Source organism: Lolium perenne, chromosome 6 (assembly GCF_019359855.2).
Source record: "Lolium perenne isolate Kyuss_39 chromosome 6, Kyuss_2.0, whole genome shotgun sequence".
Lineage (NCBI taxonomy): Eukaryota > Viridiplantae > Streptophyta > Magnoliopsida > Poales > Poaceae > Lolium > Lolium perenne.
Window position 1 is genome coordinate 58,377,043 of NC_067249.2, and position 13,163 is coordinate 58,390,205.

Below are 13,163 nucleotides of genomic sequence, written 5' to 3' on the forward strand. Positions count from 1 at the left end.
AGACGTAATTTCCTGTTAATTTTGTGTCCTGCTGTAAACTACGCTCTGATGCGTATTGGAAATCTCGGTCCTTCAGGATCGTTCGGTTGTCCCTCTAAAAAAAAATCTCTCTCATTCTCAGCCTTTCTCGCTCGCTCGCACGAGTCGCACCCCCCTGCGCACTGACAACCCTGCACAACAGTCAATATCACCAGAAAAAGGATAGACACCATAAATAAGTGGGGCCCCGTGACTGCTCTCCCTTCGTCTCCTCCCGTGTGATCCCTCTTCCTCCGACTCCCGACCTTGCGGAAAAGAAAAATGAAATGAAAGAGTTTCACTGGACGGGCAAACACATGTGCTGCCTAGTAATAATAATAATAACGTAAAAAAATCGACCTACGAATCTATTATTAAATAAGCTAAACTAGGGTTTTGCCCAGTACTACGGATCAATTTCTGAAAATCCAACTACGGGGTTTGATTTGGCCTGCTAATATAAAATTATATAATCCGAACTAGTATTCCTCTAAAAATTCATTTTGGTATGCATCATTTGGTACTTTTCATTGCTAGAGTGCTTACTCCCTCCGTTAGAAAATAGTCTTCGTATGTCATATAGTAAGCATTCAAGTTGATAAACAAGGTTTAGACATATTTAACCAGAAAAATCATGTATCTACCCCCTATCCCTAAACTCTGACTTATGAAGTCAAGCATCAAGAGATGTGGTTTTTGGTTTCAAACATGGAAATTTCAAAAACCCTCCCAAGAGCTACAATTTGGAGTGGCTAAGAAGGATAGATGCTTAATTTTTCATATTTATGTTTTAAACTTGTTTAAATCATGGTCAAGCCTAGGATTTGACCAAGATTCAAATGGGCATAAAATTAAAAAAAAAATGAAAAACCAATGCACATAGTCTTCTTATGTCATATATATAGTAAGCATTCAATTAAGTTGATAACAAGGTCTAGACATATTCAAACGAGAAAAGTCATGTATCAAGCTACCCCTAACCCCAAACTCTGTCTTATGAAGTCACGCATGAAGAGAAGTACGTGGTTTTTTGGTTTCAAACATGGAAATTTCAAAAACCCTCTCAAGAGCTTCATTTTGTAGTGACTACGAAGGATACATGCTTAATTTTCATATTCATGTTTTAAACTTGTTTAAATCATGGTCAAACCTAGGATTTGACCAAGATTCAAATGGGCATAATTTAAAAAAAATGAAAAATCAAGGCACATGGTCTTCTTATGTCATATAGTAAGCATTCAATTAAGTTGATAAACAAGGTCTAGACATATTCAAACCAGAGAAATCATGTATCTACCCCCTAACCCTAAACTCTGTCTCATGAAGTCAAGCATGAAGATATGTGGTTTTTGGCCGGTTTCAAACATGGAAATTTCAAAAACCCTCCCAAGAGCTTCATTTTGGAGTGACTAAGAAGGATATATGCTTAATTCATATTCATGTTTTCAACTTGTTTAAATCATGGTCAAACTTAGGATTTGACCAAGATTCAAATGGGCATGAAATTAAAAAAAACAATAAAATGAAAAACCAATGCACATAGTCTTCTTATGTCATATATATAGTAAGCATTCAATTAAGTTGATAACAAGGTCTAGACATATTCAAACGAGAAAAATCGTGTATCAAGCTACCCCTAACCCCAAACTCTGTCTTATGAAGTCAAGCATGAAGAGAAGTACGTGGTTTTTTGGTTTCAAACATGGAAATTTCAAAAACCCTCTCAAGAGCTTCATTTTGGAGTGACTATGAAGGATACATGCTTAATTTTCATATTCATGTTTTAAACTTGTTTAAATCATGGTCAAACCTAGGATTTGACCAAGATTCAAATGGGCATAATTTAAAAAAAATGAAAAATCAAGACACATAGTCTTTTATGTCATATAGTAAGCATTCAATTAAGTTGATAAACAAGGTCTAGACATATCAAACCAGAAAAATCATGTATCTACCCCCTATATATCCGTAAACCCTGACTTATGAAGTCAAGCATGAAGAGAAGAAGTGGTTTTTGGTTTCAAACATGGAAATTTCAAAAACCCTCCCAAGAGCTTCATTTTGGAGTGACTAATTAAGAAGCGTACCTGCTTACTTTTTTCATATTCATGTTTTAAACTTGTTCAAATCTAGGTCAACAAACCTAGAATTTGACGAAGAATCAAATGGGTATAAAAAATAAAACCAAGGTCTGCTCATGTCATATATAGTAAGCATTTCAATTAGATTGATATACAAGGTCTAGACATATTCAAACTAGCAGGAAAATCATGTATCTACCCCCTAACCCTAAACTATGTATTATGAAGTCAAGCATGCATGAAGAGAAGTGGTTTTTGGTTTTCAAGCATGGAAATTTCAAAAACCCTTTGATACGTCTCCGACGTATCGATAATTTCTTATGTTCCATGCCACATTATTGATGATATCTACATGTTTTATGCATACTTTATGTCATATTTATGCATTTTCCGGAACTAACCTATTGACGAGATGCCGAAGGGCCAGTTCCTGTTTTCTGCTATTTTTGGTTTCAGAAATCCTAGTAAGGAAATATTCTCGGAATCGGACGAAATCAACGCCCAGCATCCTATTTTTCCACGAAGCTTCCAGAACACCCGAGAGTCGCCAGAGGGGGGCCACAGGGGCCCCAGATGATAGGCCGGCGCGGCCCAGGCCCTGGCCGCGCCGCCTTATGGTGTCGTCGCCTCGTTGACCTTCTGACGCCGCCTCTTCGCCTATATAAAGGTCCCAGACCTAAAACCTTGATACGGAAAGAGCCACGGTACGAGAAACCTTCCAGAGCCGCCGCCATCGCGAAGCCAAGATCTGGGGGACAGGAGTCTCTGTTCCGGCACGCCGCCGGGACGGGGAAGTGCCCCCGGAAGGCTCCTCCATCGACACCACCGCCATCTCCATCAACGCTGCTGTCTCCCATGAGGAGGGAGTAGTTCTCCATCGAGGCTAAGGGCTGTACCGGTAGCTATGTGGTTCATCTCTCTCCTATGTACTTCAATACAATAATCTCATGAGCTGCCTTACATGATTGAGATTCATATGATGATGCTTGTAATCTAGATGTCATTATGCTAGTCAAGTGAATTTTACTTATGTGATCTCCGGAGACTCCTTGTCCCACGTGTGTAAAGGTGACAATGTGTGCACCGTGTGGGTCTCTTAGGCTATATTTCACAGAATACTTATTCACTGTTATGAATGGCATAGTGAAGTGCTTATTTATATCTCTTTATGATTGCAATGTGTTTTGTATCACAATTCAACTATGTGCTACTCTAGTGATGTTATTAAAGTAGTTTTATTCCTCCTGCACGGTGTAATGGTGACAGTGTGTGCATCCGTGTTAGTACTTGGCGTAGGCTATGATTGTGATCTCTTGTAGATTACGAAGTTAACTATTGCTATGATGGTGTTGATGTGATCTATGCCTCCTTTCGTAGCGTGAAGGTGACAGTGTGCATGCTACGTTAGTACTTGGTTTAGTTGTGTTGATCTGTCATGCACTCTAAGGTTATTTAAATATGAACATCGAATATTGTGGAGCTTGTTAACTCCGGCATTGAGGGTTCGTGTAATCCTACACAGTTAGTGGTGTTCATCATCCAACAAGAGGGTGTAGAGTATGCATTTATCTATTCTGTTATGTGATCAAAGTTGAGAGTGTCCACTAGTGAAAGTCTAATCCCTAGGCCTTGTTCCTAAATACTGCTATCGCTGCTTGTTTCTTGTTTCTTGTGTTTCTATTGCCTGCAATATTACCACCATCACTACACGCCAGCAAGCACTTTTCTGGCACCGTTGCTACTGCTCATATTTATTCATACCACCTGTATTTCACTATCTCTTCGCCGAACTAGTGCACCTATTTGGTGTGTTGGGGACACAAGAGACTTCTTGCTTTGTGGTTGCAGGGTTGCATGAGAGGGATATCTTTGACCTCTTCCTCCCTGAGATCGATAAACCTTGATTGATCCACTTAAGGGAAACTTGCTGCTGTTCTACAAACCTCTGCTCTTGGAGGCCCAACACTGTCTACAAGAATAGAAGCACCCGTAGACATCAAGCTATTTTCTGGCGCCGTTGCCGGGGAGGAAAGGTAAAAGGCACTCATACTCCGGTTCCAGGTTAAGTACTTTTCTGGCGCCATTGTGTTTGTGCTCGAAGCTATTTCCTTTAGATCCTGCAATTGCATCTTTTTGTTTCTTGTTTACACTAGTTAGGCATAATGGAAAACAACAAAAATATGAGAGATCTTTATGAACTTTATCTTGAATTAGGACATGATGTGTTTGAAGAGAGAATTCAAAAACCCATGGAACTTTATATGCATGCTAATGGGAATGTTACAAATATGAATGCTTTGAACACTATTGTTGCTAATGCTATGGAAAATTCTAAGCTTGGGGAAGCTGGTTTTGATGAGCATGATCTTTTTAGTCCCCCAAGAATTGAGGAGGAAATTTACTTTGATGATACCTTGCCTCCTATTTATGATGATTATAATGATAGTAGTCTTTTGGTACCACCTGTTATGGAGGATAAATTTGATTATGAATACAATATGCCTCCTATATTTGATGATGAGAATAATGATGATAGCTACTTTGTTGAATTTGCTCCCGCTATTACTAATAAAATTGATTATGTTTATGTGGAGAGTAATAATTTTATGCATGAGACTCATGATAAGAATGCTTTATGTGATAGTTATATTCTTGAGTTTGCTCATGATGCTACTGGACATTATTATGAGAGAGGAAAATATGGTCGTAGAAATTTTCATGTTACTAAAACACCTCTCTATATGCTTAAAATCTTGAAGTTACACTTGTTTTATCTCTCTATGCTTGTTGCATTATGTTTCTTGAACTTGTTTATTTACAAGATTCCTTTTCATAGGAAGCATGTTAGGCTTAAATTTGTTTTGAATTTGCCTCTTGATGCTCTCTTTTGCTTCAAATACTATTTCTTGCGAGTGCATCATTAAAACTGCTGAGCCCATCTTAATGGCTATAAAGAAAGAACTTCTTGGGAGATAACCCATGTGTTTATTTTGCTACAGTACTTTGTTTTATATTTGTGTCTTGGAAGTTGTTTACTACTGTAGCAACCTCTCCTTATCTTAGTTTTGTGCATTGTTGTGCCAAGTAAAGTCTTTGATAGCAAGGTTGATACTAGATTTGGATTACTGCGCAGAAACAGATTTTTTTGCTGTCACGAATCTGGGCAAAATTCTCTGTAGGTAACTCAGAAAATTATGCAAATTTACGTGAGTGATCCTCAGATATGTACGCAACTTTCATTCAATTTGAGCATTTTCATTTGAGAAAGTCTGGTGCCTCAATAAAATTCGTCTTTACGGACTGTTCTGTTTTGACAGATTCTGCCTTTTATTTCGCATTGCTTCTTTTGCTATGTGAGATGGATTTCTTTGTTCCATTAACTTCCAGTAGCTTTGGGCAATGTCCAGAAGTGTTAAGAATGATTGTGTCACCTCTGAACATGTGAATTTTGATTATGCACTAACCCTCTAATGAGTTGTTTCGAGTTTGGTGTGGAGGAAGTTTTCAAGGGTCAAGAGAGGAGGATGATATATAATGTGATCAAGAAGAGTGAAAGCTCTAAGCTTGGGGATGCCCCGGTGGTTCATCCCTGCATATTTCAAGAAGACTCAAGCATCTAAGCTTGGGGATGCCCAAGGCATCCCCTTCTTCATCGACAAATTATCAGGTTCCTTCTCTTGAAACTATATTTTTATTCGGCCACATCTTATGTACTTTGCTTGGAGCGTCTGTGTGCTTTCGTTTTTGTTTTTGTTTGAATAAATGCTTGTGTGGGAGAGAGACACGCTCCGCTGGTTCGTATGAACACATGTGTTCTTAGCTTTTAATTTTCATGGCGAAGGTTGAAACTGCTTCGTTAAATTGTTATATGGTTGGAAACGGGAAATGCTACATGTAGTAATTGCTATAATGTCTTGGATAATGTGATACTTGGCAATTGTTGTGCTCATGTTTAAGCTTTTGCATCATATACTTTGCACCTATTAATGAAGAAATACATAGAACATGCCAAAATTTGGTTTGCATATTTGGTCTCTCTAAAGTCTAGATAATTTCTAGTATAGAGTTTGAACAACAAGGAAGACGGTGTAGAGTCTTATAATGTTTACAATATGTCTTTTATGTGAGTTTTGCTGCACCGGTTCATCCTTGTGTTTGTTTCAAATAACCTTGCTAGCCTAAACCTTGTATCGAGAGGGAATACTTCTCATGCATCCAAATACTTGAGCCAACCACTATGCCATTTGTGTCCACCATACCTACCTACTACATGGTATTTCTCCGCCATTCCAAAGTAAATTGCTTGAGTGCTACCTTTAAACAATTCAAAATTTATTACCTCTGATTTGTGTCAATATTTTATAGCTCATGAGGAAGTATGTGGTGTTTATCTTTCAATCTTGTTGGGCAACTTTCACCAATGGACTAGTGGCTTCATCAGCTTATCCAATAATTTTGCAAAAAGAGCTGGCAATGGGATTCCCAGTCCCGAATTAATTAACAAAAATAGACACTCCTCCATGGTATGTGATTGTTGGACGGCACCCGAAGGATTCGGTTAGCTATGGCTTGAGAAAGCAAAGGTGGGGAGGAGTGTCATCATAATAAAACTAAAATAAAAAGGCACTCCTTCATGGTATGAGATTGTTGGCAGGCACCCGAGGATTCGGTTAGCCATGGTTTGTGAAAGAAAGGTTGGAAGGAGTGCCACACAAAAATAAAAATAAAATGGGAGCCGCTCTTTGAAGGTTTGTCTGGCAAGGGGGTTAGAGTGCCCACTACCATTCGTTGACAACAACAAACACCTCTCAAAACTTTACTTTTATGCTCTCTATATGTTTTCAAAACCAAAGCTCTAGCACAAATATAGCAATCAATGCTTCCCTCTGCAAAGGGCCATTCTTTTACTTTTATGTTGAGTCGGTTCACCTATTTCTCTCCATCTTAAGAAGCAAACACTAGTGTGAACTGTGCATTGATTCCTACATACTTGCATATTGCACTTGTTATATTACTTTACATTGACAACTATCCATGAGATATACATGTTACAAGTTGAAAGCAACCGCTGAAACTTAATCTTCCTTTGTGTTGCTTCAATGCCTTTACTTTGAATTATTGCTTTATGAGTTAACTCTTATGCAAGACTTATTGATGCTTGTCTTGAAGTACTATTCATGAAAAGTCTTTGCTTTATGATTCATTTGTTTACTCATGTCATTTACATTGTTTTGATCGCTGCATTCATTACATATGCTTACAATAGTATGATCAAAATTATGATGGCATGTCACTCCAGAAATTATCTTTGTTATCGTTTACCTGCTCGGGACGAGCAGAAACTAAGCTTGGGGATGCTGATACGTCTCCGACGTATCGATAATTTCTTATGTTCCATGCCACATTATTGATGATATCTACATGTTTTATGCATACTTTATGTCATATTTATGCGTTTTCCAGAACTAACCTATTGACGAGATGCCGAAGGGCCGGTTCCTGTTTTCTGCTGTTTTTGGTTTCAGAAATCCTAGTAAGGAAATATTCTCGGAATCGGACGAAATCAACGCCCAGCATCCTATTTTTCCACGAAGCTTCCAGAACACCCGAGAGTCGCCAGAGGGGGCCACAGGGGCCCCAGATGATAGGCCGGCGTGGCCCAGGCCCTGGCCGCGCCGCCTTATGGTGTCGTCGCCTCGTTGACCTTCTGACGCCGCCTCTTCGCCTATATAAAGGTCCCAGACCTAAAACCTCGATACGGAAAAAGCCACAGTACGAGAAACCTTCCAGAGCCGCCGCCATCGCGAAGCCAAGATCTGGGGGACAGGAGTCTCTGTTCCGGCACACCGCCGGGACGGGGAAGTGCCCCCGGAAGGCTCCTCCATCGACACCACCGCCATCTCCATCAACGCTGCTGTCTCCCATGAGGAGGGAGTAGTTCTCCATCGAGGCTAAGGGCTGTACCGGTAGCTATGTGGTTCATCTCTCTCCTATGTACTTCAATACAATAATCTCATGAGCTGCCTTACATGATTGAGATTCATATGATGATGCTTGTAATCTAGATGTCATTATGCTAGTCAAGTGAATTTTACTTATGTGATCTCCGGAGACTCCTTGTCCCACGTGTGTAAAGGTGACAGTGTGTGCACCGTGTGGGTCTCTTAGGCTATATTTCACAGAATACTTATTCACTGTTATGAATGGCATAGTGAAGTGCTTATTTATATCTCTTTATGATTGCAATGTGTTTTGTATCTCAATTCAACTATGTGCTACTCTAGTGATGTTATTAAAGTAGTTTTATTCCTCCTGCACGGTGTAATGGTGACAGTGTGTGCATCCGTGTTAGTACTTGGCGTAGGCTATGATTGTGATCTCTTGTAGATTACGAAGTTAACTATTGCTATGATGGTATTGATGTGATCTATGACTCCTTTCGTAGCGTGAAGGTGACAGTGTGCATGCTACGTTAGTACTTGGTTTAGTTGTGTTGATCTGTCATGCACTCTAAGGTTATTTAAATATGAACATCGAATATTGTGGAGCTTGTTAACTCCGGCATTGAGGGTTCGTGTAATCCTACACAGTTAGTGGTGTTCATCATCCAACAAGAGGGTGTAGAGTATGCATTTATCTATTCTGTTATATGATCAAAGTTGAGAGTGTCCACTAGTGAAAGTCTAATCCCTAGGCCTTGTTCCTAAATACTGCTATCGCTGCTTGTTTACTGTTTTACTGTGTTTCTATTGCCTGCAATATTACCACCATCACTACACGCCAGCAAGCACTTTTACAGCACCGTTACTCTTGCTCATATTTATTCATACCACCTGTATTTCACTATCTCTTCGCCGAACTAGTGCACCTATTTGGTGTGTTGGGGACACAAGAGACTTCTTGCTTTGTGGTTGCAGGGTTGCATGAGAGGGATATCTTTGACCTCTTCCTCACTGAGATCGATAAACCTTGGGTGATCCACTTAAGGGAAACTTGCTGCTGTTCTACAAACCTCTGCTCTTGGAGGCCCAACACTGTCTACAAGAATAGAAGCACCCGTAGACATCACCCTCCCAAGAGCTACATATTGGAGTGACTAAGAAGGATATATGCTTAATTTTTCATATTCATGTTTTAAACTTGATTAAATCATGGTCAAGCCTAGGATTTGACCAAGATTCAAATTGGCATAAAAATTCAAAAAAAAATGAAAAACCAATGCACATAGTCATCTTATGTCATCTAGTAATTAAGTATTCAATTAAGTTGATAAACACTGTCTAGACATATTCAAACCAGAAAATTTATGTATCAAGCTACCCCTAACCCCAAACTCTATCTTATGAAGTCTAGCATGAAGAGAAGTACGTGGTTTTTTGGTTTCAAACATGGAAATTTCAAAAACCCTCTCAAGATCGAGCTTCATTTTGGAGTGACTACGAAGGATACATGCTTAATTTTTCATATTCATGTTTTAAACTTGTTTAAATCATGGTCAAACCTAGGATTTGACCAAGATTCAAATGGGCATAAAAATTAAAAAAACAATAAAATGAAAAACCAATGCACATAGTCATCTTATGTCATCTAGTAAGCATTCAATTAAGTTGATAAACAAGGTCTAGACATATTCAAACCAGAAAATTCATGTATCAAGCCCGGCCTATCCCCAAACTCTGTCTTATTAAGTCAAGCATGAAGAGAAGTACGCGGTTTTTTGGTTTCAAACATGGAAATTTCAAAAACCCTCCCAAAAGCTACATTTTGGAGTGACTAAGAATGATACATGCTTAATTTTTCATATTCATGTTTTAAACTTGTTTAAATCATGGTCAAACCTAGGATTTGACCAAGATTCAAATGGGCATAAAAATTCAAAATAAATCAAAATACATGAAAAACCAAGGCACATAGTCTTCTTATGTCATATAGTAAGCATTCAATTAAGTTGATAAACAATGTCTAGACATATTCAAACCAGAAAAATCAAGTATCTAGCTACCCCTAACCCTAAACTCTGTCTTATGAAGTCAAGGCATGCATGAAGAGAAGTGGTTTTTGGTTTCAAACATGGAAATTTCAAAAACCCTACCAAGATCTACATTTTGCAGTGACTAAGAAGGATATATGCTTATTTTTTTCATATTCATGTTTTAAACTTGTTTAAATCATGGCCAAACCTAGGATTTGACCAAGATTCAAATGGGCATAAAAATTCAGAAAAAACAAAAAATGGAAAATCAAGGCACATAGTATTCTTATGTCACATAGTAAGCATTCAATTAAGTTGATAGACAAGGTCTAGATATATTCAAACCAGAGAAATCATGTGTCTACCCCCTAACCCTAAACTCTGTCTCATGAAGTCAAGCATGAAGATATGTGGTTTTTGGTCGGTTTCAAACATGGAAATTTCAAAAACCCTCCCAAGAGCTTCATTTTGGAGTGACTAAGAAGGATATATGCTTAATTTTCATATTCATGTTTTCAACTTGTTTAAATCATGGTCAAACCTAGGATTTGACCAAGATTCAAATGGGCTTAAAAAATAAAAATAAAACAATAAAATGAAAAACCAATGCACATAGTCATCTTATGTCATCTAGTAAGCATTCAATTAAGTTGATAAACAAGGTCTAGACATATTCAAACCAGAAAATTCATGTATCAAGCTACCCTTATCCCGAAACTCTGTCTTATGAAGTCAAGCATGAAGAGAAGTACGCGGTTTTTTGGTTTCAAACATGGAAATTTCAAAAACCCTCTTAAGAGCTTCATTTTGGAGTGACTACGAAGTATACATGTTTAATTTTTTATATTCATGTTTTAAACTTGTTTAAATCATGGTCAAACCTAGGATTTGACCAAGATTCAAATGGAAAAATTTTAAAAAAATGAAAAATCAAGGCACATAGTCTTCTTATGTCATATAGTAAGCATTCAATTAAGTTGATAAACAAGGTCTAGACATATTCAAACCAGAGAAATCATGTATCTACCCCCTAACCCTAAACTCTGTCTCATGAAGTCAAGCGCATGAAGATATGTGGTTTTTGGTTTCAAACATGGAAATTTCAAAAACCCTCCCAAGAGCTTCATTTCGAAGTGATTAATTAAGAACCATACATGCATGCTTAGTTTTTCATATTCATGTTTTAAACTTATTCAAATCTTGGTGAAACCTAGGATTTAACCAAGATTCAAATGGTTTATAAAAATTCAAAAAAAAGGTCTTCTTATGTTATATAGTAGGCATTCAATTAATTTGATAAATAAGGTCTAGACATATTCAAACCAGAAAAATCATGTATCTACCCCCTAACCCTAAACTCTGTCTTATGAAGTCAAGCATGAAGAGAAGTGGTTTTGGGTTTCAAACATGGAAATTTCAAAAACCTCCCCAAACTTCATTTTAGAGTGACTAAGAATACAAGCTTCCCTTTTTTCATTTTCATGTTTTAAACTTGTTTAAATTATCTTGGTCAAATCTAGGATTTGACAAGATTCAAATGGGCAAACATATGATAAGTGATGCAAAAATCATTTTGGTATGCATCGTTTGGTACTTTTCATAGCTAGAGTGCTTACTCCCTCCGTTAGCAAATAGTCTTCGCATGTCATATAGTAAGCATTCAAGTTGATAAACAAGGTTTAGACATATTCAACCAGAAAAATCATGTATCTACCCCCTATCCCAAAACTCTGACTTATGAAGTCAAGCATCAAGAGATGTGGTTTTTGGTTTCAAACATGGAAATTTCATTTCTAAGTGCGGGCAAACCAGCCTTTAGCTTAACATATTTCTAAGTACAGTACAAGGTTTCAGAAAAATTGAGTGGGGGCGGCTGCCCCCCTTGGCTATAGTCTGGATCCGCCCATGCTATAGTTTGAGGCCATTTGGATGACGTCGAAAAAATTCTTTGATTAGAAATGGGGTTGTTCGAACCCCGTAGTTGGATTTTTTTGAACCTTGATCTAGTAATCTTGGGCAAAACCCTAGTTTAACCTATTTAATTATAGATTCGTAGGTTGATTTTTCTACGTACCTTTTTATTATTACTCTACTATGCAGCACATATGTGTTTGCCCGTCGAGTGAAACTCGGAAGGAGAGAAGAAGGAGGGAGAGCATTATGGTGTCTCCCCTTTTTCGGGCGATGATGTTGACTGTTGTGCAGGGTTTGTCAGTGAGCAGGAGGTGCGAGCGAGCGAGCGAGTCGAGCGAGGCCGAGAATGAGAGATTTTTTTTTGTGAGAGGGACAACCGAAGGATCCTGAAGGACCCAGAGACTTCCAATACGCATCCTGATGTGTCTTCTCTTGACAAAGAAAATGGCTGGGAGTTTGCGTACCTATTGCACGTGACTTGTGCTCACTGAAGTGTGGGACCTCACGCATGGGCACCACACGTAAGTGACAGACCTGTTGGTGTAAAAACCTTGGTTGATTATTATAGTGCATTAGAACAAAGTTTCCTATGGATTCAAGGGTAGGAAATCCAAGTTAACTCATTTACATGACATTATTTTTTCCATGAAGCAAAGTTAACACATCTATCAATTGGTACATTTTGGAGTGACTAAGAAGGATCCATGCTTACCTTTTCGTTTTCACGTGTTAAACTTGTTTAAATCTTGGTCAAACCTAGGATTTGACAGAGATTCAAATGGGCGGAAAATTCAAAAATAAAAACAGAAAAATGAAAAACCAAAGCACATACGTAGTTTTCTAATGTCATATAGCAAGCATTCAAGGTTATAAACAAGGTCTACACATATTCAAACCATACAAATCATGTATCTACCCCTAACCCTAAACTCTGTCTTATGAAGTCAAGCATGAAGAGAAGTGGTTTTGGGTTTCAAACATGGAAATTTCAAAAACCTCCCAAAAACTTCATTTAGAGTGACTAAGAAGGATAAATGCTTCCCTTTTCATTTTCATGTTTTAAACTTGTTTAAATCTTGGTCAAACCTAGGATCTGACCAAGATTCAAATGGGCATCCAAAATAAATAAAAAATCAGAAAAATGAAAAACCAAAGCACACAGTCTTCTTATGTCATAT